This window comes from Oreochromis niloticus, linkage group LG12 (genome assembly GCF_001858045.2).
Source record: "Oreochromis niloticus isolate F11D_XX linkage group LG12, O_niloticus_UMD_NMBU, whole genome shotgun sequence".
Lineage (NCBI taxonomy): Eukaryota > Metazoa > Chordata > Actinopteri > Cichliformes > Cichlidae > Oreochromis > Oreochromis niloticus.
In genome coordinates this window covers 28,670,073-28,692,931 of record NC_031977.2, presented here as the reverse complement: position 1 = coordinate 28,692,931, position 22,859 = coordinate 28,670,073, and the positions used below count along the sequence as shown (strand labels likewise).

General features: G+C 42.1%; 1 long non-coding RNA gene and 1 pseudogene across 1 annotated transcript; one reads left to right on the top strand and one right to left on the bottom strand.

Annotated features, from left to right (window-relative positions):
• Positions 1 to 22,859, top strand: part of LOC109204528 (UDP-glucuronosyltransferase 2A2-like) — a 29,395-nt pseudogene that overhangs the window by 5,498 nt on the left and 1,038 nt on the right.
• Positions 2,718 to 8,110, bottom strand: LOC112841801 (uncharacterized). The gene is made up of 4 exons (XR_003213177.1): positions 8,096 to 8,110; positions 7,339 to 7,827; positions 3,518 to 3,638; positions 2,718 to 3,328 (listed from the first exon to the last, which is right to left on the bottom strand). It is a non-coding gene; the product is annotated as an uncharacterized LOC112841801 (long non-coding RNA).

Genomic DNA, 22,859 nt, shown 5'->3' with positions numbered 1-22,859 from the left:
ATGGGAACAGGTAGAAGTGATGGAATGTTATGTAAAACTACACAAAAAAACCCCACAATGTCAATAAATGTCACAGTACAAAAAGCATTTTAATTAAGGCAACAACCAAATATTTTACATTGTACAAATAGCACCAGTTATGAAGGTGCTGCTACTGCACCCCGGCTGCTGGTCTAAGGAAGAGCTGCCCCCAGGGATGCCCTCAACAATGGGTCTGGTGGCATTCAACCCTAGGGCCAGCTCCTCTGCCGGGGTGTGACGAGGGGGTGCAGGACCACCACCTGTCTTTATTTGCTCTGCCCTCTTCTTGGTTGCTGTTATAAACAAACAAACAGATTATTTCAGGGTCTCTTTTCAGGAGACTAAAAGCAATATAAGTGATAAATATTACTATTCTGTAGAATATTCTTATATTTCACTTTTACTTGTTCCCATGTTCTAGTGGGTCCTGTTGTAGCTCTAATGTGAAAGAGGATATAATGTAATATAATATAATAAATTACTTACGAGTTTAATTTGTCAGCAACTTTCTGCCAGCCCTCTCTCCTTGCTTTTGCAGCCTTTGCAGTGTTCCCTTGCGTTTTAATTAAACTCTGAAACTCCTGATATCCCTCAATCAAGAGTTCTTGCTCTGCTGCCGTAAAATACTGAGCGCGCTCCTTCGACATCTTCGCCGACCAATCACAGAGTTGCCGATCAATGTTTCTACTATCGATGCGTAGCCCCTTTTAAACCACCCAGTGATCTCAGATTACTTCATCCAGCTATACTAATCGTCAACAACAGGTGTGTTCGGAGAACCGGATTAGCGAGCTCAAAGTTAGCGCGATGATTTGATCTTGGATGTGTCATTTGATCTTGGATGTAGTAAGCGAGGTACGAAGAACGGACCCCAGGAACATAAAACACACGTGTAGAACACATCCTCACGGTTCAAAGGGTATTTTGACAGGAGTTACGGTTTTGGATTTAGAAGCAGTTTTTCAACAGGTGCAGAGAGGGAGATTTGACTGGGTTTTGCTATAGAGTAATAGTATTCCAGTAGTTAGTGCAGGCCAACTGGATAGAGCATGCTGATTGGCCTGTTAAATTCAAGCTTGTTGTTCATTGGAGGATTTCTCTTCAGCAGACAGGTGGTTCAAATCTGGGCAGTTGGAGTCAGTTGATCGAGTTTAGAATCATCTTTTCTGACTGGATGATCAGATATGAAACTATTTACCTGTCTGTAGTGGATTCTCCCACACTTAAACTCATCTAACCTCATTTATCTCTATTTTTACTCTGGCACACACACACACAGAGACATACACTGACAAACACACACACAAACAGTTTTGCACTTTTATTTTCAGGTGAAAAATTCTCTTCTTCAGCTCATTCAACATTTTTAACTTAACATTCAGCAATCATTACATTTCAGCTCAAAACATTAAACTATCAGCATTCACACTGCATTTTCTTTAGGAAATGTATTCTCTAGTTTTTCCATAATACTTTGTGATAGATTACTTAAAGTTGGGCTGTAAGTATACTACCACAGAAAAAAAAACATGTAAGCTAAGAAATATGTTACCTTTTATAGGTGCTGTGGAGGTACAGAGGAGAAAAACCAGAAACCTTGAGCGCCAACACTAGAATATATGACTGGATCCCTCAGAATGACCTCCTGGGTATGTAAACTTGGTAGCAACCACAGACTTTCTTAAAAGTGCAATAACATACATTAAACGTGCATTCAACGTTAAATGCAGGTTGTGAGCATTCTGTTTATTGACACAAGGAAAATTGATAAATTATACTTTCCTAACAGATGTGATCTTGATTACATATATGGCTCCTTGTGCAAACTACTCTGGTTAGTTCTTTTTCCCCAAGATGTTGCACTAAAGATTAGTTGAATGCACATAAGTATTAGAACGTGCAAATCAATCTTGGCTCAAAGCACTTATTCCGGGTTACTGAAATTCTTGTTTTTCACATGTGAAAACTAACTTTCAGTATTACACGGTTATTTGTTAGGTCACCCTAAAACTAGAGCTTTCATCACTCACGGAGGCACAAATGGGATTTATGAAGCCATCTACCACGGGGTTCCCATGGTGGGCATACCCATGTTTGGTGACCAGCCAGACAACATGGTCCATATGAAGGAAAAAGGAGCTGCAGTTATTCTCAATTTGAACTTCATCACAGCTGAGGACCTTAGAGACGTAATCAACACAGTCATCAATGATAAATCGTGAGTTCTCTGAACTATGTGCACTTTGAATTAGGCACTGAAAACAGGCTTAAAAAGGAAAAAATGGAGCAGGCTCAGAGTATGAAACGTGAAGCATCTACCTTTAACCATTTTTCCTTGGAGTCAGCTAACACAAGAAAGCCCTGTTGAGCCGAACTTTAATGACCTGTGTAAACATCATTTATAAACGCATTCACAGGTACAAAGAAAATGCTATGCGGCTGTCCAGCATCCACCACGACAGACCCATGAGTGCTCTGGAAGAGGCAGTATTCTGGATCGAGTTCACACTGAGAAACAAAGGGGCCAAGCACTTGAGGGTCCAGGCCCATGAGCTCACCTGGTACCAGTATCACAGCCTGGATGTCCTGGGCTTCGTCCTCACTATGGTTCTACTCATCATATTCATCTTCATCAAGACCTGCAGTTTCTGCCTGCACAGGTGCTGTGTCAGGAAAGGAAAGGCAAAAAGGAAAGCTGAATAACATCTGAAACAGGTGCTGTGAATGTTGGGCCGGGGCAATATTTGTTACCTACATGAGACTTTCTTTCATGTATGTTGAGTTTCCCATCATTTTATTCTTTATGTATCACCACTAATTACTTTAACTGAAGACAGGTGTACCAGTTTGCAGAAGTGTACCTGAAATTAATCTCACTTTAAAAACCGAATGCTGATTGGTTGTTGAATTTTGCTCCCCCCCCCCCCTCCCCGAGAAGAAAACTCACAAAATTCATTCTATGCCTTTACTTGAGTAATACTCATGAAAAGTCACCACTTTAGGTCCTCTTGGCACTACATGTGGTCAACATTTATACAAATATGGAAGATGGGCTCCAAATTGAACTTTTACATACAGAACTCATTAACATAAATCACATTAACAAACCAAACTGCCCTCCATGTCCTGAAAGAGGTTTACACAAATACATTTGAATCACAGCTAGTATTTGTTCCCCCTCCCCCCATATGAATTGTACAGGAATAATTTTATTTTCATCATTTTTTCAATTTTCCATCTTCTTTCACTTTCCACAGCATCAGCTCCATACAGGCAGTAGCATCTTCTGCAGTGTCATGACCACAAACTAAGGGGGGGGGGAAATCATTTTTTAAAAATTCAATGCAATTGAAATCAACATCTTCAGAAATAAATCTGATATCTGCTGCACGAGTCTGTGGCATTCAATGTTATAAGTCATATTAATAAGTCATCTTTATTTGGAATGTAATGATATTATAATAACAGATAAACCATTTGCATGGTGGTAACCCACCACTCTCTTGAATGATCCTTCTGAGGTATTCAGCTGTGAGCTTGTTCAGGGTCAGTTTGTGAGGGGGGCCCAGACGGTGGGGAAAGACTACCGATGTATCCACCACCATCCCGTGGAGCAGCTGCAGTAAACAGGAAGATATCTCAAGCTTTTCTTATTGGTTAGAACTTGATAAATTACTGTTTTACTTTCAACATGAACTATAGCTACAGAATATGGAGAAGCAACCAGTGAATCTTGCAGCAAACAGTCCCTTTAATGGGACTGTTTGCTGTCCCAGTGGTGGCCCCGTCGTCACCACTAGATTCTCCCAGAACGACACCATGCTCAGTTCAGAAGAAAATAACATTGGAGCAGCTTTCCATCACTGCACACAGCTCTTCAAGATTAAAATGAATCAATGATCCTTGAATAATAAGATTTTTTTTAGACTGCTACCTGTTCCTACCAGTTGATATTTGTTTGCTAAGGTAGCTTTTTGTGGGAAACTTCATACAAAAACAATTGCTGTATGTGATTTGCTTAAGTCAGGGCAAATGGTGACTCTCTTTCTACGCCAAGAGAGGGGTTGGTAGCAATATTATATTAAGACTTTCCAGTAATGTGCTGCCACCTAGTGGTGAAAGCTTTAGATAAAAGTTTTGTTCGGATAATTACAAATACAGTGGTCCTTCGCTATAATGCGGTTCACCTTTCGCGGCCTCGCTGTTTCGCAGATTTTTTTCTGTGCAATGTTGCAGGCTTTTTTTTTCTTTTTCTTTTTTTCTTTTTTTTTAATTAGCGCATTGTCTTCTGCATCCTGATTGGCTGTAGACCATTGTCAATCAATCTTGTGCCATGTCTCCTGTCCAGTAGAGAATGTGTTCAGCTTGTCAAATTTACATAAATCTTCGATCTCTAGCAGTGTGTGAAGTGCTGTACTGTACGTTTGTAAGTTTTCTCCCAAACAAACAACATTGTCGACGAAACATTTTGCGCCGTCAGAGGCACCTGCAGATGCGTTTCATTCTATAACACTGGACTTATTTGTCTACGAAGGTTTTAAGTTTGAGAGTGTTTAAACAAGAAATAAAAGTGAAAATGTTCGTGCCTGTCTGAGAAAAGTGTATAAAGTGTGTAGTGAAGGGTTTTACAGCCTTAAAACATCTATAATTGTAAAATATAAAGTTGGCTACTTCCCGGATTTCATGTATCGCGGGTTATTTTTAGAATCTAACTACGGCGATAAATGAGGGACCACTGTAGTGCAATTAAGATGGTCAAAATAAAATCCTTTAGGAGGACATCGGAGCGAAATAAAGTGAGATTACTGTATTATGACATTTGGACCCTTTTGTCCAAATGTCATGCAAAAAATTAAATTCAGGGTATACAAGAAAACCAGACCATGATGTAGTTTCAATATCTGTTGGTCTCTGTCAATTATGTGTTTAAAATACATTACCGTTCAAAAGTTTTAGAATACCCCATTTTTTCTGTTATGTATTGCAATTTATGTTGTTCAAATCTAATGAATAGCTTGAAATGGTACAAAGGTAACTGTTGAACTGCCAGAAGAAAAAAAAAAAACTGTAATAATAATAATAATAATAATAATAATAATAATAATAATAATAATAATAAAATAAATAACGTCCATTTCAGAATTATACAAAAAGGCCTTTTTCAGGGAACACAAAATGGGTTAACAAGTTAAAGCTGTTCTAGAGCAGTGGAGGTTGATCAAGCCTTGAAAGCTACAGGTGTTCCAACTTTTCTGAATTACAACTACCCTGTCTGTCACTGTTGGAACACACTGTGATACCACACCCTCATGAGCATCACCTGAACAGTTTCGTGCTGCAGAAAGTACTGAGTTTCTAAAAAATTGGTGAGAAAAAGGCAATTAACAATGGAAGTGGGACAGACCATCATAACACTTCAAAGTGCAGGTCTTTCCTACAGAGAAGTTGCAAAGAAAGTCAAGATGTCAGTGAGTACAGTTTCCTTTACCATCAAAAGGCACTCAGAAACTGGAGCAAACTGACAGAAAGAGGTCTAGCAGACCCAAAGCCACAACTGAATCAGAAGACAGGTTTCTGAGAGTTAACAGCTGATAGGCTCATACTAGACATGTGTTCAAACACTTACTACGACCACTATTAAGCTGTAAGTCTCAGTTGCAAATGTGAAGAGAAGACTTCGAGCTGCACGTTTGACAGGACGAGTTGCAGCAAGAAAGCCATTGTCTTATTCTGAAATCTTAGTAAAGAGGCTTGCCTGGGCCACCACCATTGGACTACTGAAGACTGGAAGAAAGTATAATGGATTGATGAAAATTGATTTGAAATTGGGTTCATCATGCAGGAATTTTTACCAAAACGGCTACCACAACATTCTGCAGCACCATGCAGTACCCTCTGGTATGCGCCTAGTTGGTCAGGGGTTCATCCTACAGCAAGATAATGACCCAAAACATAGGTCCAAGCTATGCCAAAACTACCTCAGGAAAAAAGAAACAAGATGGTAAGCTTGAAAACATGGAGTGGCCAGCACAGCCTCCAGACTTAAACCCCATCAAGCTGGTTTGCAATGAACTGGCCTGAAGAGTGAAAGCAAAGCAACCTACAAGTTCCACACATTTATGGAACTTGTGCAACAAATATGGGAAGAACATTCTGAAGAATATTTGATTTGTACTGTAGAAAGAATGCAATAGGTGTGTTCAGCTGCTATATCTCCCAAACGTGGCTACTTTGATGAGTCAAAAGTTTAGAAAACATTTGGGTCTAATAATTTATTCCTTTTTTTGACTCCGATTGTTTATTTGTACCATCCTTTTATTTCAGAGTGCAATGAGACATTAAACTGCATAATTTTCATTAAAAAACTGGAAAAACTGGGGTTTTCTAAAACTGGTAGTTTTTTAAGAAGACCCGGTAGTGTATAGTATCTCATCAAATCAAATGCCTCAGAAGTTTGTATAGCTAAAATTTATTTATTTTAACAACAGCTGACCTCTGACCTTAATGCTGACGGCACTGGGATTCAAATTCGTCCAACATTTTTAATAGATACACCTATGGATGTATTTGAAAATCCTAGGTGACTTCCCTCTTGAATTATTGCATTTACAAGATTTTTAGAAAATCTGACATTTGACTATCACCTCAAGGTCAAAGTCATTGGGATTCAAACATTCACATTTTTAATAGCTGCACCTAGGGTATCAATTTCAAACTCCTACATTGCCTCAATCTTAAGTTACTCCATTCACAAACTTGGTGTCCACGCTGCCTGTCCAGCAGGGTGTCGAAAATACCTCAATATTTTTTTTTTTTAAACAGCCTGGGGGGTATAAATGCCTTATGAAGTTATTGAAAGGAACAACTCTGTAACTAAGTGTTTTAAAAATCTTTCATTGATTAATCTAAAGAGACAAAGGGAATCCCTGCAGTCCCCATGTGCTGCTCATAGGGGTCTGATTATTGGGATTCAATACCCGTTGCCCTGAACTTGAATAAGCTGCAATATTTCTAGGCGAATCCTGTTGAGTACTTTGAGTATATGATAAATAGAAAACATAACATTTAAAAAAATAAGTGTAACAACAAACAAAAAGGTCTCAGATGGTATGTTCACAACCAATCAGATGTGTTGTACTTTGTTTTACAAACTTCTTTGATGGTTCTGGTTTTAAAAAGACATCCAGATGATTTTGTATCAATTATTTGCACATTAAAGTCTATTAAGGACTGCAACTGGAAGATGTGAAATAAGCTGCGAAAAACTTGAGAAAAGAAAAAAAGAATACATTTTAAAAAAGGAAGTTAAGAAGTCACCTTGAGTAAACAGAGGTCTGTTTCCAGGCAGTGTCCAATCAGAATCGTGTCAGCATTTATGAAGCTCAACAAGGTCTCCTGGATTCAACATTTACTCTTAGAGAACCATGGTGACCCTTCACATCCTCCTCACTAACACCTGAAAATCTGGCCAAGTAAGGTGTCACACGGGCTCTAAGCAGAGCTGCATCATATGCATTATTAAGCAAAACCTAACCATCTTTAAACTACTGGCTAAACCTTGCACTTGATGTTGACTAAATTTTCATTATACAGAACAATTTTCAGACTGCTGCCACACTTCTGTAATGACAGAGCGTGTTGGTATAGTTTATGTAGTGCACAGAGAAAGATGAGGAGTATATTATCACATTACCTGGTGTTATAGTCAATGACTTCATTTTCAGGTTTAACAAAGGTGTCGTATACAACTTCCAGACTCGAGTTGACCGTCACTCTGGATAACTCCAAACCATGAATGGTGTAACACTGCAAAGGCAAACATATGTTTTCATTGCAAACTGATTAAAAACAAAAATCAAACTTCAGAAATCTTTTTCCACACCAACAAGTTCTGACATAAAGCCCATGGGCACAAGAGTTAAAGGTAGAGTATATAATGAGGTGAGCTGAAGTGTCATACAGCAGTCCTACACACATCAACAATCCTGCTGTGTTGTACATGTGTCACAAGATATACTTAATATTATACTTAATTAATAATGCCTCCTGGAACCAGAGGCAGACAGAGAAAGACCTGGGTCATCCGCAGCCACCCTAGGGTACTGGCACAGGTTAGAAATCAGTCTTGTTTCTTCAGTACAGTCAACTTTACTATCACTACCTTTTAACCCATTGTGATAGCACAGACAGATATGAGTCAGAGTTCAGATTTATTGAGTTAATAATTATCTTTCCTGATGTACTTTCACCAAAGAATCAGACCACAGGTAGTTTTCCTGCTGACATTCAGACACCATGGAGCTGCGTCTCTCTGCCTGCATCCTGCTGGTACTTTGTGCGACATGGAGTGCAGATGGAGGAAATATTTTGGTGTGGTACACCGATGGCAGCCACTGGATAAACATGAAGCCTGTTCTGGAGACGCTGGTTGACAGGGGACACCAGGTGACTGTACTGATTCCGAGCTCGTCAATGTACATGAACATCAATGAACCTGCCCGCTTTCGCTATGAGCCCTTTAATGCCTCTTTCTCGTTGGAGGCTTTAGAAGAGTTTCTAGAAGAGTTCCTCCAATTCGCCTTATACGAGTTTGATTATATGAACTACTGGGAGATCTTCACCAGAATCATTAAATATGTGAACACACACCTTCAGATTTCTATCCAGTATTTGGACGGTGTGGTGAAATCAGAAGTCATCATGAAGAAGTTGAAAGAGGGAAATTACGACCTTCTCTTGGCTGACCCAGTCAAAGCTGGCAGTGACTTAGTAGCAGATATTTTGGGGATCCCACTCATCTTGTCCTTTCGCTGTTTCTTAGTTAATAACTGGGAGAGGCATTGTGGTCAGATGCCTGCTCCACCATCCTTTGTTCCCGGTGCTATGAGCAAACTCACAGATAAGATGGACTTCTCAGAGAGAGTGTGGAACTTTCTCTTCTACACTTTCCACGATATCGTGACTGATCACACTTTTGGAACGTATTAGACAGATATTACTCTGATGTCAAAGGTGAGCAAAGAGGCATGAAGCACTGATTTATAAAACTATTTAAAATTTGCTAATAATACAAGCACAGTGTTTTGAAATTTTGTGATTAAGAAATATGATGCCTTGCATAAACTATTAGTGATATGTTGATGTCCATTACTCATGCATTGCAACAGGAACTCCCACCAGTGCCTGTGAGTTGATGAGTAAAGCAGACATCTGGTTAATTCGAACCTACTGGGATTTTGAATTCCCTCGTCCTTTCCTCCCCAACTTCAAATATGTTGGTGGGATCCACTGCAGACCTGCTAAACCTTTACCAGAGGTAAGGACACTCAACTATTACCATCTGATTAATCATTACATCACAGAATATTCCTGCCAGGAGCAGTGAAGCCATCAAAATGTTGAACAAAAATGCAAAAACAGCTGGTTGGCTGGCAGTGGGATAATATTTGACTTGTTGCAGGATCTGGAGGAATTTGTGCAGAGTTCTGGAGATGATGGCATTGTGATCTTCACTTTAGGATCCATGATCAAAAACATCACCAAGGAGAAGGCAAACATGATAGCCTCAGGCCTCGCTCAGATCCCACAAAAGGTCAGAGGATAATCTTTGTTTCAGCTGTAATCAATTTGAGCAAAGCATTGAGTAGTTTTTCATATTTCAGATAACCAGTTTCAGAGTTCTCTACTTCTGAAAACCAGAACTACCAAAACTACAATTTTTTAAAATGACATTGCAGACTGTGGACATTTCACCGTGCAAGTGCTCAGTTTCCATTTTATTTCCACAATATTTATGTTCATTTTTCCTAAAGTGAAAAGTCAGACTTTGTCAACAGCTGATGATTTCTAATGAGAAGTTAACCTGACCCTTCAATATACAGTTAGGTCTATAAATATTTGGACAGAGACATCTTTTTTTTCTAATTTTGGTTTTGTACATTACCACAATGAATTTTAATGAATTTTAAATTAAATAACTAAGATACCATTGTAGTGCAGACTTTCAGCTTTAATGCAACAACATTGCATGAAAATGTGAGAAACTAAAGCATTTTTAAAAAACACAATCCCTTCATTTCAGGGACTCAAAAGTAATTGGACAAATTAAATGGAATAAAAATGAAACTAAAATGTTCATTTCTAATACCTGGTTGAAAACCCTTTGCTGGAATGACAGCCTGAAGTCTTGAACTCAAGGACATCACAAGATAGTGGGTTACCTCCTTTTTAATGCTCTGCCAGGCCTTTATGCAGCGACTTTCAGTTACTTTTTGTGGGCTTTTCTGTCCAAAGTGAGAAATCAGTCAGTCAGTCAGAAATTTGTATCAACAGCAGGAATGACCCCACTTTTTAAATTGTTCCTGTGAACCCATTTTTGACACCAGGGGTCCGTTCTTCGTACCTCGCTAAGTAAGTTAGCCGGATTTGATTGTTGACGATTTCGCGTGATCTTGGATCGTTCGGTTCTCCGAAGATCATCCGGGACTTGCTGTCATAGCAACAGATCCGTAAGCGTAAACCTGCTCGGGAGCAGGCTTACTTTATGTAAACAAGATTAGATCGCGGCCACTCAGGTATGTCCGCTGCATTTATACGAAAGCAACAGCGATATTTCTCCACTGTTTTACCATAAATAAATATTATCAATGTAACTAAAGATAATGCAGCATTTGATTCTTTTATTGATTTCATACAGATACATACAGGTCATTTCCGAAAAAAGGGAAATGTACTATTAATCATTCTATGTCATGTAGTAGATTATGTCAGATGTAATTCATATTTTAGGGTAGTAATAGTAAATTACTACGTGCAATCAAGATGAGAGACCACAGCTATAAAAGCGAAGGTGGATTTGGGAAGTCTGTCGCAGCCATGTCCTGTCCGTTTGTACGTGAGCAACCCATTGCGGAAGGTGCAAGATTGATAAGGAGAGTATTCAGAATTCAGCGTATATTGCGGGATAGACGGGAGATGTATATCTATATATCTACACACACACACACACACACACACACACACACACACACATATATATATATATATATATATATATATATATATATATATATATATATATATACACACATATATATATATAAAAAAAAACAAAAAAAAAAACACCCAGCACGCCCCTACGGGCGGTTTATCCTTCAAGCTCGGGTCCTCTACCAGAGGCCTGGGAGCTTGAGGGTCCTGCGCAGTATCTTAGCTGTTCCCAGGACTGCGCTCTTCTGGACAGAGATCTCCGATGTTGTTCCCGGGATCTGCTGGAGCCACTCGCCTAGCTTGGGAGTCACCGCACCTAGTGCTCCGATTACCATGGGGACCACCGTTACCTTCACCCTCCACATCCTCTCGAGCTCTTCTCTGAGCCCTTGGTATTTCTCCAGCTTCTCGTGTTCCTTCTTCCTGATATTGCTGTCATTCGGAACTGCTACATCGATCACTACGGCCGTCTTCTTCTGTTTGTCTACCACCACTATGTCCGGTTGGTTAGCCACCACCATTTTGTCCGTCTGCATCTGGAAGTCCCACAGGATTTTAGCTCGGTCATTCTCCATCACCCTTGGGGGCATCTCCCATTTTGACCTCGGGACTTCCAGGTTATACTCGGCACAGATGTTCCTGTACACTATGCCGGCCACTTGGTTATGGCGTTCCATGTATGCCTTGCCTGCTAGCATCTTGCACCCTGCTGTTATGTGCTGGATTGTCTCTGGGGCATCTTTACACAGCCTGCACCTGGGGTCTTGCCTGGTGTGATAGACCCCAGCCTCTATGGATCTTGTACTCAGAGCTTGTTCTTGTGCTGCCATGATTAGTGCCTCTGTGCTGTCTTTCAGTCCAGCTTTGTCCAGCCACTGGTAGGATTTCTGGATATCAGCCACCTCCCCTATCTGCCGGTGGTACATACCGTGCAGGGGCCTGTCCTTCCATGATGGTTCCTCGCCTTCCTCCTCTTTCTTGGGTTTCTGCTGCCTGAGGTATTCACTGAGCACGCTGTCAGTTGGGGCCATCTTCGTGATGTATTCATGGATGTTTCTTGTCTCATCCTGGACTGTGGTGCTGACACTCACCAGTCCCCGGCCCCTTCCTTCCGCTTAGCATACAGCCTCAGGGTGCTGGACTTGGGGTGAAACCCTCCATGCATGGTAAGGAGCTTCCTTGTCTTTATGTCAGTGGCTTCTATCTCCTCCTTTGGCCAGCCTATTACCCCAGCAGGGTACCTGATCACGGGCAGGGCGTAGGTGTTGATGGCCCGGATCTTGTTCTTACCGTTCAGCTGACTCCTCAGGACTTGCCTGACCCTCTGCAGGTACTTGGTGGTTGCAGCTTTCCTAGCGGCCTCTTCATCGTTCCCATTCGCCTGTGGGATCCCCAGGTACTTGTAACTGTCCTCTATGTCTGCAATGTTGCCTTCTTGGTGGCGCTGTCACTTGGTGTTCGCTCGCTCTGTGGTATAGTATCACTTCCTGTTCCTGCTCAAACACAGTGGTGTTTCTGAGTAGCTTTTCTGCTTAGCAATTTAATTTAAATCTTTTGATACATCCCTTTTTCATAGTATAATCTTAACGTGCTTCATCTGAATCACCCTTTCTGTGTACTCACTACCTAATTTATAGCCAAAGTATTCACTCACTGTCTCTTTACTGTTTCGCTAGCTTAGCTCGTAGCCGACTTGTTAGCACCATGGCTACTTCACCTGTCCCTCCTGCACTTTCCTGCTCATTGTGTCAGATGTTTAGTTACTCCTCGGCCTCCTTTAGCAGTAATGATACCTGTAATAAATGTAGCATATTTGCAGCTCTGGAGGCCAGGATTACTGAATTGGAGACTCGGCTTCGCACCCTTCATTCACCCGTAGCTAGCCAGGCCCCTGTAGCTGGTGCAGCCGAAGATAGCGTAGGCCCCGCTAGCTGTTCCCCGGCAGACCCCAAGCAGCTGGGGAAAGAGGGCGGCTGGGTGACGGTGAGGAGGAAGCATAGCCTTAAACTGAAGCCCCAGGTACACCACCAACCTGTTCATGTGTCTAACCGTTTTTCCCCACTCGGCGACACACCCGCCGGGGGTCAAACTCTGGTAATTGGTGATTCTGTTCTCAGACATGTGAAGCTAGAGACACCGGCAACCATAGTCAATTGTCTTCCAGGGGCCAGAGCAGGCGACATTGAAGGAAATTTAAAACTGCTGGCTAAGGGTAAACGTAAATACAGTAAGATCATAATTCACGTCGGCAGTAATGACACCCGGTTACGCCAATCGGAGGTCACTAAAATCAATATTGAATCGGTGTGTAACTTTGCAAAAACAATGTCGGACTCTGTAGTTTTCTCTGGTCCCCTCCCCAATCAGACCAGGAGTGACATGTTTAGCCGCATGTTCTCCTTAAATTGCTGGCTGTCTGAGTGGTGTCCCAGAAACGATGTGGGCTTCATAGATAATTGGCAAACCTTCTGGAGGAAACCTGGTCTTGTTAGGAGAGACGGCATCCATCCCACTTTGGATGGAGCAGCTCTCATTTCTAGAAATATGGACAAATTCATTAAACCCCCCAAAATATGACTATCCAGAGTTGGGACCAGGAAGCAGAGTTGCAGTCTTACACGCCTCTCTGCAGCTTCTCTCCTCCTGCTACCCCCCCAAAAACCCATCTCCATTGAGACTGTGTCAGCTCCCAAAAAGACAAAAAACAAACTAAAAACCAGCAACAAACAACTTAAACATAAAAAATCACAAAGAAAGAACAATACAGTATCCACATCTGAACCAAAGAGTAAAACAGTGAAATGTGGATTATTAAATATTAGGTCTCTCTCCTCCAAGTCTCTGTTAGTACATGACTTAATAATTGATCAACAAATCGATTTACTCTGCCTTACAGAAACCTGGTTGCAGCAGGATGAGTATGTTAGTTTAAATGAATCAACACCCCCGAGTCATTCTAACTACCAGAAATCCCGAAGCACAGGCCGAGGGGGCGGTGTGGCAGCAATTTTTCACACCAGTCTATTAATTAACGAAAGACCAAGACAGACTTTTAATTCATTTGAAAGCCTGATGCTTAGCCTCGTCCACCCCAGCTGTAAAACTCAGAAACCAGTCTTACTTGTTATCATCTATCGTCCACCTGGGCCTTACACAGAGTTTCTCTCTGATTTCTCAGACTTTTTATCTGATTTAGTGCTCAGCTCAGATAAAATAATTATTGTGGGTGATTTTAACATCCATGTAGATGCTAAAAATGACAGCCTCAACATGGCATTTAATCTGTTATTAGACTCAATTGGCTTCTCTCAAAATGTAAAAGAACCCACCCACCACTTTAATCACACTCTAGATCTTGTTTTAACATATGGCATAGAAACTGAATATTTAACAGTGTTTCCTGAAAACCCTCTGCTGTCTGATCATTTCCTGATAACATTTACATTTACAATAATTGATTACACAGCAGTGGAGAGTAGACTTTATCACAGTAGATGTCTTTCTGAAAGTGCTGTAACTAAGTTTAAGAATATAATCCACCCACTGTTATCATCTTCAATGCCCTGTACCAACATAGAGCAGAGCAGCTATCTGAACGCTACTCCAACAGAGGTCGATTATCTTGTTAATAATTTTACCTCCTCACTACGTACGACTCTGGATACTGTAGCTCCTGTGAAAACTAAGGCCTCAAATCCAAAGTCCCTGACTCCGTGGTATAATTCTCAAACACGTAGCCTAAAGCAGATAACTCGTAAGCTGGAGAGGAAATGGCGTGTCACAAATTTAGAGGATCATCATTTAGCCTGGAGAAATAGTTTGCTACTTTATAAGAAAGCCCTCCGCAAAGCCAGAACATCTTACTATTCGTCACTGATTGAAGAAAATAAGAACAACCCCAGGTTTCTCTTCAGCACTGTAGCCAGGCTGACAAAAAGTCAGAGCTCTACTGAGCCAACCATCCCTTTAACGTTAACTAGTAATGACTTCATGAACTTCTTCACAAATAAAATTTTTATCATTAGAGAAAAAATTACCAATAATCATCCCACAGATGTAATATTATCTACAGCTACTCTTAGTACCATCAATGTTAAGTTAGACTCTTTTTCTCCAATTGATCTTTCTGAGTTAACTTCAATAATTAATTCCTCCAAACCATCAACGTGTCTTTTAGACCCCATTCCTACAAAACTGCTCAAAGAAGTCCTGCCATTAATTAATTCTTCGATCTTAAATATGATCAACCTATCTCTAATAATCGGCTATGTACCACAGGCCTTCAAGGTGGCTGTAGTTAAACCTTTACTTAAAAAGCCATCTCTAGACCCAGCTGTCTTAGCTAATTATAGGCCAATCTCCAACCTTCCTTTCATATCAAAAATCCTTGAAAGAGTAGTTGTCAAACAGCTAACTGATCATCTGCAGAGGAATGGCTTATTTGAAGCGTTTCAGTCAGGTTTCAGAGCTCATCACAGCACAGAAACAGCTTTAGTGAAGGTTACAAATGATCTTCTTATGGCCTCTGACAGTGGACTCATCTCTGTGCTTGTCCTGCTAGACCTCAGTGCTGCGTTCGATACTGTTGACCATAATATCCTATTAGAGCGATTAGAACATGCTGTAGGTATTACAGGTACTGCACTGCAGTGGTTTGTATCATATCTATCTAATAGACTCCAGTTTGTACATGTAAATGGAGAGTCCTCTTCAGACACTAAGGTCAATTATGGTGTTCCACAGGGTTCAGTGCTAGGACCAATTCTATTTACATTATACATGCTTCCCCTAGGCAACATCATTAGAAGACATAGCATAAATTTTCACTGCTATGCAGATGACACGCAGCTCTATCTATCCATGAAGCCAGGTAACACACACCAATTAGTTAAACTGCAGGAATGTCTTAAAGACATAAAGACCTGGATGGCCGCTAACTTTCTGCTTCTTAATTCAGATAAAACTGAGGTTATTGTACTCGGCCCTGAAAATCTTAGAAATATGGTATCTAAGCAGATTCTTACTCTGGATGGCATTACCTTGGCCTCCAGTAACACTGTGAGAAACCTTGGAGTCATTTTTGACCAGGACATGTCCTTCAATGCACATATTAAACAAATATGTAAGACTGCTTTCTTCCATTTGCGCAACATCTCTAAAATTAGAAATATCCTGTCTCAGAGTGATGCTGAAAAACTAGTTCATGCATTTATTACTTCCAGGCTGGACTACTGTAATTCACTATTATCAGGAAGTCCTAAAAACTCGCTGAGAAGCCTTCAGCTAATCCAAAATGCTGCAGCAAGAGTCCTGACAGGGACTAGAAAGAGAGAGCATATTTCTCCTGTTTTGGCTTCCCTTCATTGGCTTCCTGTTAAATCCAGAATTGAATTCAAAATCCTGCTCCTCACATACAAGGTCTTAAATAATCAGGCCCCATCTTATCTTAATGACCTTGTAGTACCATATCACCCTATTAGAGCACTTCGCTCTTGCACTGCAGGCCTACTTGTTGTTCCTAGAGTATTTAAAAGTAGAATGGGAGGCAGAGCCTTCAGTTTTCAGGCCCCTCTTCTGTGGAACCAACTTCCAGTTTGGATTCGGGAGACAGACACTATCTCTACTTTCAAGATTAGGCTTAAAACTTTCCTTTTTGCTAAAGCATATAGTTAGGGCTGGACCAGGTGACCCTGAATCCTCCCTTAGTTATGCTGCAATAGACGTAGGCTGCCGGGGATTCCCATGATGCATTGAGTTTTTCCCTTCCAGTCACCTTTCTCACTCACTATGTGCTAATAGACCTCTCTGCATCGAATCATATCTGTTATTAATCTCTGTCTCTCTTCCACAGCATGTCTTTCATCCTGTTTTCCTTCTTTCACCCCAACCGGTCGCAGCAGATGGCCGCCCCTCCCTGAGCCTGGTTCTGCCGGAGGTTTCTTCCTGTTAAAAGGGAGTTTTTCCTTCCCACTGTCGCCAAAGTGCTTGCTCATAGGGGTCATATGATTGTTGGGTTTTTCTCTGTATTTATTATTGTGCTATCTACTGTACAATATAAAGCGCCTTGAGGCGACTTTTGTTGTGATTTGGCGCTATATAAATAAAATTGAATTGAATTGAATTGAATTGGTAGTTCAATCCCCTCAGTTCTGACTACCTTCCCTCTCTTTGTTACCATCCGACTACACTTCTCCAGCCCGAATGACATTCCAATGTCATTGCTGTATAGCCTGGTAGTGCTGGTATAGCCTGTGTATCAGTGAATCGATGTCTCGTTCACTCTTGGCATACAGCTTGATGTCATCCATGTACAGGAGGTGGCTGACAACCGCTCCGTTCCGTAGTCGGTATCCGTAGCCAGTCTTGTTGATGATCTCACTGAGGGGGTTCAGGCCTATGCAGAACAGCAGTGGGGACAGAGCATCTCCTTGGTAGATCCCGCACTTGATGGTGACTTGTGCTATGGGCTTGGAGTTGGCCTTTAGTGTTGTGTGCCACATTCCCATTGAGTTCCTGATGAAGGCTCTTAGGGTCCTGTTGATCTTGTACAATTCTAGGCATTCCAGTATCCAGCTGTGGGGCATTGAGTCATAGGCCTTCTTGTAATCAATCCAGGCTGTGCACAGGTTGGTCAGTCTGGTCTTGCAGTCTCGGCTGACTGTTCTGTCTACCAGTAGCTGGTGTTTTGCGCCTCTGGTATTCTTGCCAATCCCTTTCTGTGCCCCGCTCATGTATTGACCCATGTGCCTGTTCATCTTAGCCGATATGATGCCTGACAGGAGCTTCCATGTAGTACTGAGGCAGGTTATTGGTCGGTAGTTGGATGGGACCGGTCCCTTCTTGGGGTCCTTGGGGATCAGGACCGTCCAACCTTCGGTTAGCCATTCCGGGTGTCTCTCGTTAACTAATTTGTGCTGCCAGACGCTCGTGGAGTGCAGTCAGCTTCTTCAGCCAGTAGGCGTGAACCATGTCGGGCCCTGGTGCTGTCCAACTCTTCATACTGGAGACCCTTTCTTGGATGTCTGCCACTGTGATGGTTACTGGACCCTGTTCAGGGAGGTCGCTATGGTCTGCCCTCAGATCCACTAGTGGGTTGCGTCCTTCTCCCATATGCTCTTCCAGTATTGCTCCGTCTCCAGCCTTGGTGGTGCTGTTCTGTTATTGTTCCCTTGCCACTGAGAGTACACCTTTGCTGGTTCTGTGGAGAACAGCTGGTTTATTCTCCTGCCTTCTATCTCTCTGGTGTACCTCCTCAAGCGGCTGGCCAAGGCTGTGAGTCTTTGCTTGGCAGTTTCCAAGGCCTCAGGTATGGACAGCTTGCTGTATTTCTTATGCACCTTCTTTGTCGCGCCTTTCTGCAACTCCGTTAGTTGGCTAACCTCTCTTCGTGCTACTTTGATCTTGCCCTCTAGCCTCTAGGGTACTGCCCCTTGTGGCTGTTCAACTCACTGCTGCCGTAGTGTAGATCAGCTTGTTAGTGTCGGTAACATCCGTAGTGCTGCATTAACATCATCTAGCAGACCTTCTGAGGGTACTTCACGTAATCTTGGTAACCGGCTAGGGGGGGTCCAGGTTTCAAGCTTGGCCATGATCTTATCTTTCAGGTCAGTTCCTCTCGCACTCAACGATCCTTCTCCTATCGCACTTGGGGCTATGTACCCAATCTCGGGTGGGGGTGATGATATCTCCCCCCTGACCTGGCGTCCTGCCTCCTCCTTGCCGTAGCATTTATGTTGTACCTCGTCAATCTCTAGCTGTGAGAGCAGTCCCTTCTTTCGAATGTTGGAACACTGAGCTACTAGTTGTTTCGCCGTCATTGTGGATGTTGGGTATCGAAGAATCCATAGGTCCCTCATCCTATTCATGTAACCCCTTCCGCCAGGGTTACTTGCGTAGTAGCATTCCAACAACGCCCTGTTTTCGTCTCTTGCCCACCGATGCCTTCTTGTTCCAGTAGCCCACTTGTCGTCAGGGTGCCCTGGTTCCTCAACACCTGACGCGGACCTTGTTGATCCGGGCGACGTCCGAGCCGGCATGCCTTCATATTTATCTGTCTCGCTCATGTCTGCGGTAGGCTCACTTTTAGCATAGGGGGTCTAGCCTTAGGACCCTTACTGGATACAGACGCCCCAGGCAGGAATCGAACTTGCGATCTTCTGCTCCAAAGGCGTGTAGTTTAACCACTACGCTATCCAGCTGCTTACTCCTACACAGCACCCCGTGCTATCTTGCATAGATAGAGCGCTTTAGGTTGAAGTTGTAAAATGTTGCTTTTTTTGTTTCTTTCTTTGGGTTTATGTGTGTGTATATATATATATATATATATATATATATATATATATATATATATATATATATATATATATGCATGGAGGGTTTCACCCCAAGTCTAGCACCCTGAGGTTATACGCTAAGCGGAAGGAAGGGGGCCGGGGACTGGTGAGTGTCAGCACCACAGTCCAGGATGAGACAAGAAACATCCACGAATACATCACGAAGATGGCCCCAACTGACAGTGTGCTCAGTGAATACCTCAGGCAGCAGAAACCCAAGAAAGAGGAGGAAGGCGAGGAACCATCATGGAAGGACAGGCCCCTGCACGGTATGTACCACCGGCAGATAGAGGAGGTGGCTGATATACAGAAATCCTACCAGTGGCTGGACAAAGCTGGACTGAAAGACAGCACAGAGGCACTAATCATGGCAGCACAAGAACAAGCTCTGAGTACAAGATCCATAGAGGCTGGGGTCTATCACACCAGGCAAGACCCCAGGTGCAGGCTGTGTAAAGATGCCCCTGAGACAATCCAGCACATAACAGCAGGGTGCAAGATGCTAGCAGGCAAGGCATACATGGAGCGCCATAACCAAGTGGCCGGCATAGTGTACAGGAACATCTGTGCCGAGTATAACCTGGAAGTCCCAAGGTCAAAATGGGAGATGCCCCCAAGGGTGATGGAGAATGACCGAGCTAAGATCCTGTGGGACTTCCAGATGCAGACGGACAAAATGGTGGTGGCTAACCAACCGGACATAGTGGTGGTAGACAAACAGAAGAAGACGGCTGTAGTGATCGATGTAGCGGTTCCGAATGACAGCAATATCAGGAAGAAGGAACACGAGAAGCTGGAGAAATACCAAGGGCTCAGAGAAGAGCTCGAGAGGATGTGGAGGGTGAAGGTAACGGTGGTCCCCGTGGTAATCGGAGCACTAGGTGCGGTGACTCCCAAGCTAGGCGAGTGGCTCCAGCAGATCCCGGGAACAACATCGGAGATCTCTGTCCAGAAGAGCGCAGTCCTGGGAACAGCTAAGATACTGCGCAGGACCCTCAAGCTCCCAGGCCTCTGGTAGAGGACCCGAGCTTGAAGGATAAACCGCCCGCAGGGGCGTGCTGGGTGTATATGTGTGTGTGTGTATATACACACATATATATATACATGTATATATACATATATATGTATATGTATGTATATGTGTGTGTGTGTGTATATATCTCCCAACTTACTGTGCATGCTTCACTCACCCCTTGCATGGGAACAGGTAGAAGTGATGGAATGTTATGTAAAACTACACAAAAAAACCCCACAATGTCAATAAATGTCACAGTACAAAAAGCATTTTAATTAAGGCAACAACCAAATATTTTACATTGTACAAATAGCACCAGTTATGAAGGTGCTGCTACTGCACCCCGGCTGCTGGTCTAAGGAAGAGCTGCCCCCAGGGATGCCCTCAACAATGGGTCTGGTGGCATTCAACCCTAGGGCCAGCTCCTCTGCCGGGGTGTGACGAGGGGGTGCAGGACCACCACCTGTCTTTATTTGCTCTGCCCTCTTCTTGGTTGCTGTTATAAACAAACAAACAGATTATTTCAGGGTCTCTTTTCAGGAGACTAAAAGCAATATAAGTGATAAATATTACTATTCTGTAGAATATTCTTATATTTCACTTTTACTTGTTCCCATGTTCTAGTGGGTCCTGTTGTAGCTCTAATGTGAAAGAGGATATAATGTAATATAATATAATATGATATAATGTAATATAATATAATAAATTACTTACGAGTTTAATTTGTCAGCAACTTTGTGCCAGCCCTCTCTCCTTGCTTTTGCAGCCTTTGCAGTGTTCCCTTGCGTTTTAATTAAACTCTGAAACTCCTGATATCCCTCAATCAAGAGTTCTTGCTCTGCTGCCGTAAAATACTGAGCGCGCTCCTTCGACATCTTCGCCGACCAATCACAGAGTTGCCGATCAATGTTTCTACTATCGATGCGTAGCCCCTTTTAAACCACCCAGTGATCTCAGATTACTTCATCCAGCTATACTAATCGTCAACAACAGGTGTGTTCGGAGAACCGGATTAGCGAGCTCAAAGTTAGCGCGATGATTTGATCTTGGATGTGTCATTTGATCTTGGATGTAGTAAGCGAGGTACGAAGAACGGACCCCAGGAACATAAAAACACACGTGTAGAACACATCCTCACGGTTCAAAGGGTATTTTGACAGGAGTTACGGTTTTGGATTTAGAAGCAGTTTTTCAACAGGTGCAGAGAGGGAGATTTGACTGGGTTTTGCTATAGAGTAATAGTATTCCAGTAGTTAGTGCAGGCCAACTGGATAGAGCATGCTGATTGGCCTGTTAAATTCAAGCTTGTTGTTCATTGGAGGATTTCTCTTCAGCAGACAGGTGGTTCAAATCTGGGCAGTTGGAGTCAGTTGATCGAGTTTAGAATCATCTTTTCTGACTGGATGATCAGATATGAAACTATTTACCTGTCTGTAGTGGATTCTCCCACACTTAAACTCATCTAACCTCATTTATCTCTATTTTTACTCTGGCACACACACACACAGAGACATACACTGACAAACACACACACAAACAGTTTTGCACTTTTATTTTCAGGTGAAAAATTCTCTTCTTCAGCTCATTCAACATTTTTAACTTAACATTCAGCAATCATTACATTTCAGCTCAAAACATTAAACTATCAGCATTCACACTGCATTTTCTTTAGGAAATGTATTCTCTAGTTTTTCCATAATACTTTGTGATAGATTACTTAAAGTTGGGCTGTAAGTATACTACCACAGAAAAGAAAACATTTAAGCTAAGAAATATGTTACCTTTTATAGGTGCTGTGGAGGTACAGAGGAGAAAAACCAGAAACCTTGAGCGCCAACACTAGAATATATGACTGGATCCCTCAGAATGACCTCCTGGGTATGTAAACTTGGTAGCAACCACAGACTTTCTTAAAAGTGCAATAACATACATTAAACGTGCATTCAACGTTAAATGCAGGTTGTGAGCATTCTGTTTATTGACACAAGGAAAATTGATAAATTATACTTTCCTAACAGATGTGATCTTGATTACATATATGGCTCCTTGTGCAAACTACTCTGGTTAGTTCTTTTTCCCCAAGATGTTGCACTAAAGATTAGTTGAATGCACATAAGTATTAGAACGTGCAAATCAATCTTGGCTCAAAGCACTTATTCCGGGTTACTGAAATTCTTGTTTTTCACATGTGAAAACTAACTTTCAGTATTACACGGTTATTTGTTAGGTCACCCTAAAACTAGAGCTTTCATCACTCACGGAGGCACAAATGGGATTTATGAAGCCATCTACCACGGGGTTCCCATGGTGGGCATACCCATGTTTGGTGACCAGCCAGACAACATGGTCCATATGAAGGAAAAAGGAGCTGCAGTTATTCTCAATTTGAACTTCATCACAGCTGAGGACCTTAGAGACGTAATCAACACAGTCATCAATGATAAATCGTGAGTTCTCTGAACTATGTGCACTTTGAATTAGGCACTGAAAACAGGCTTAAA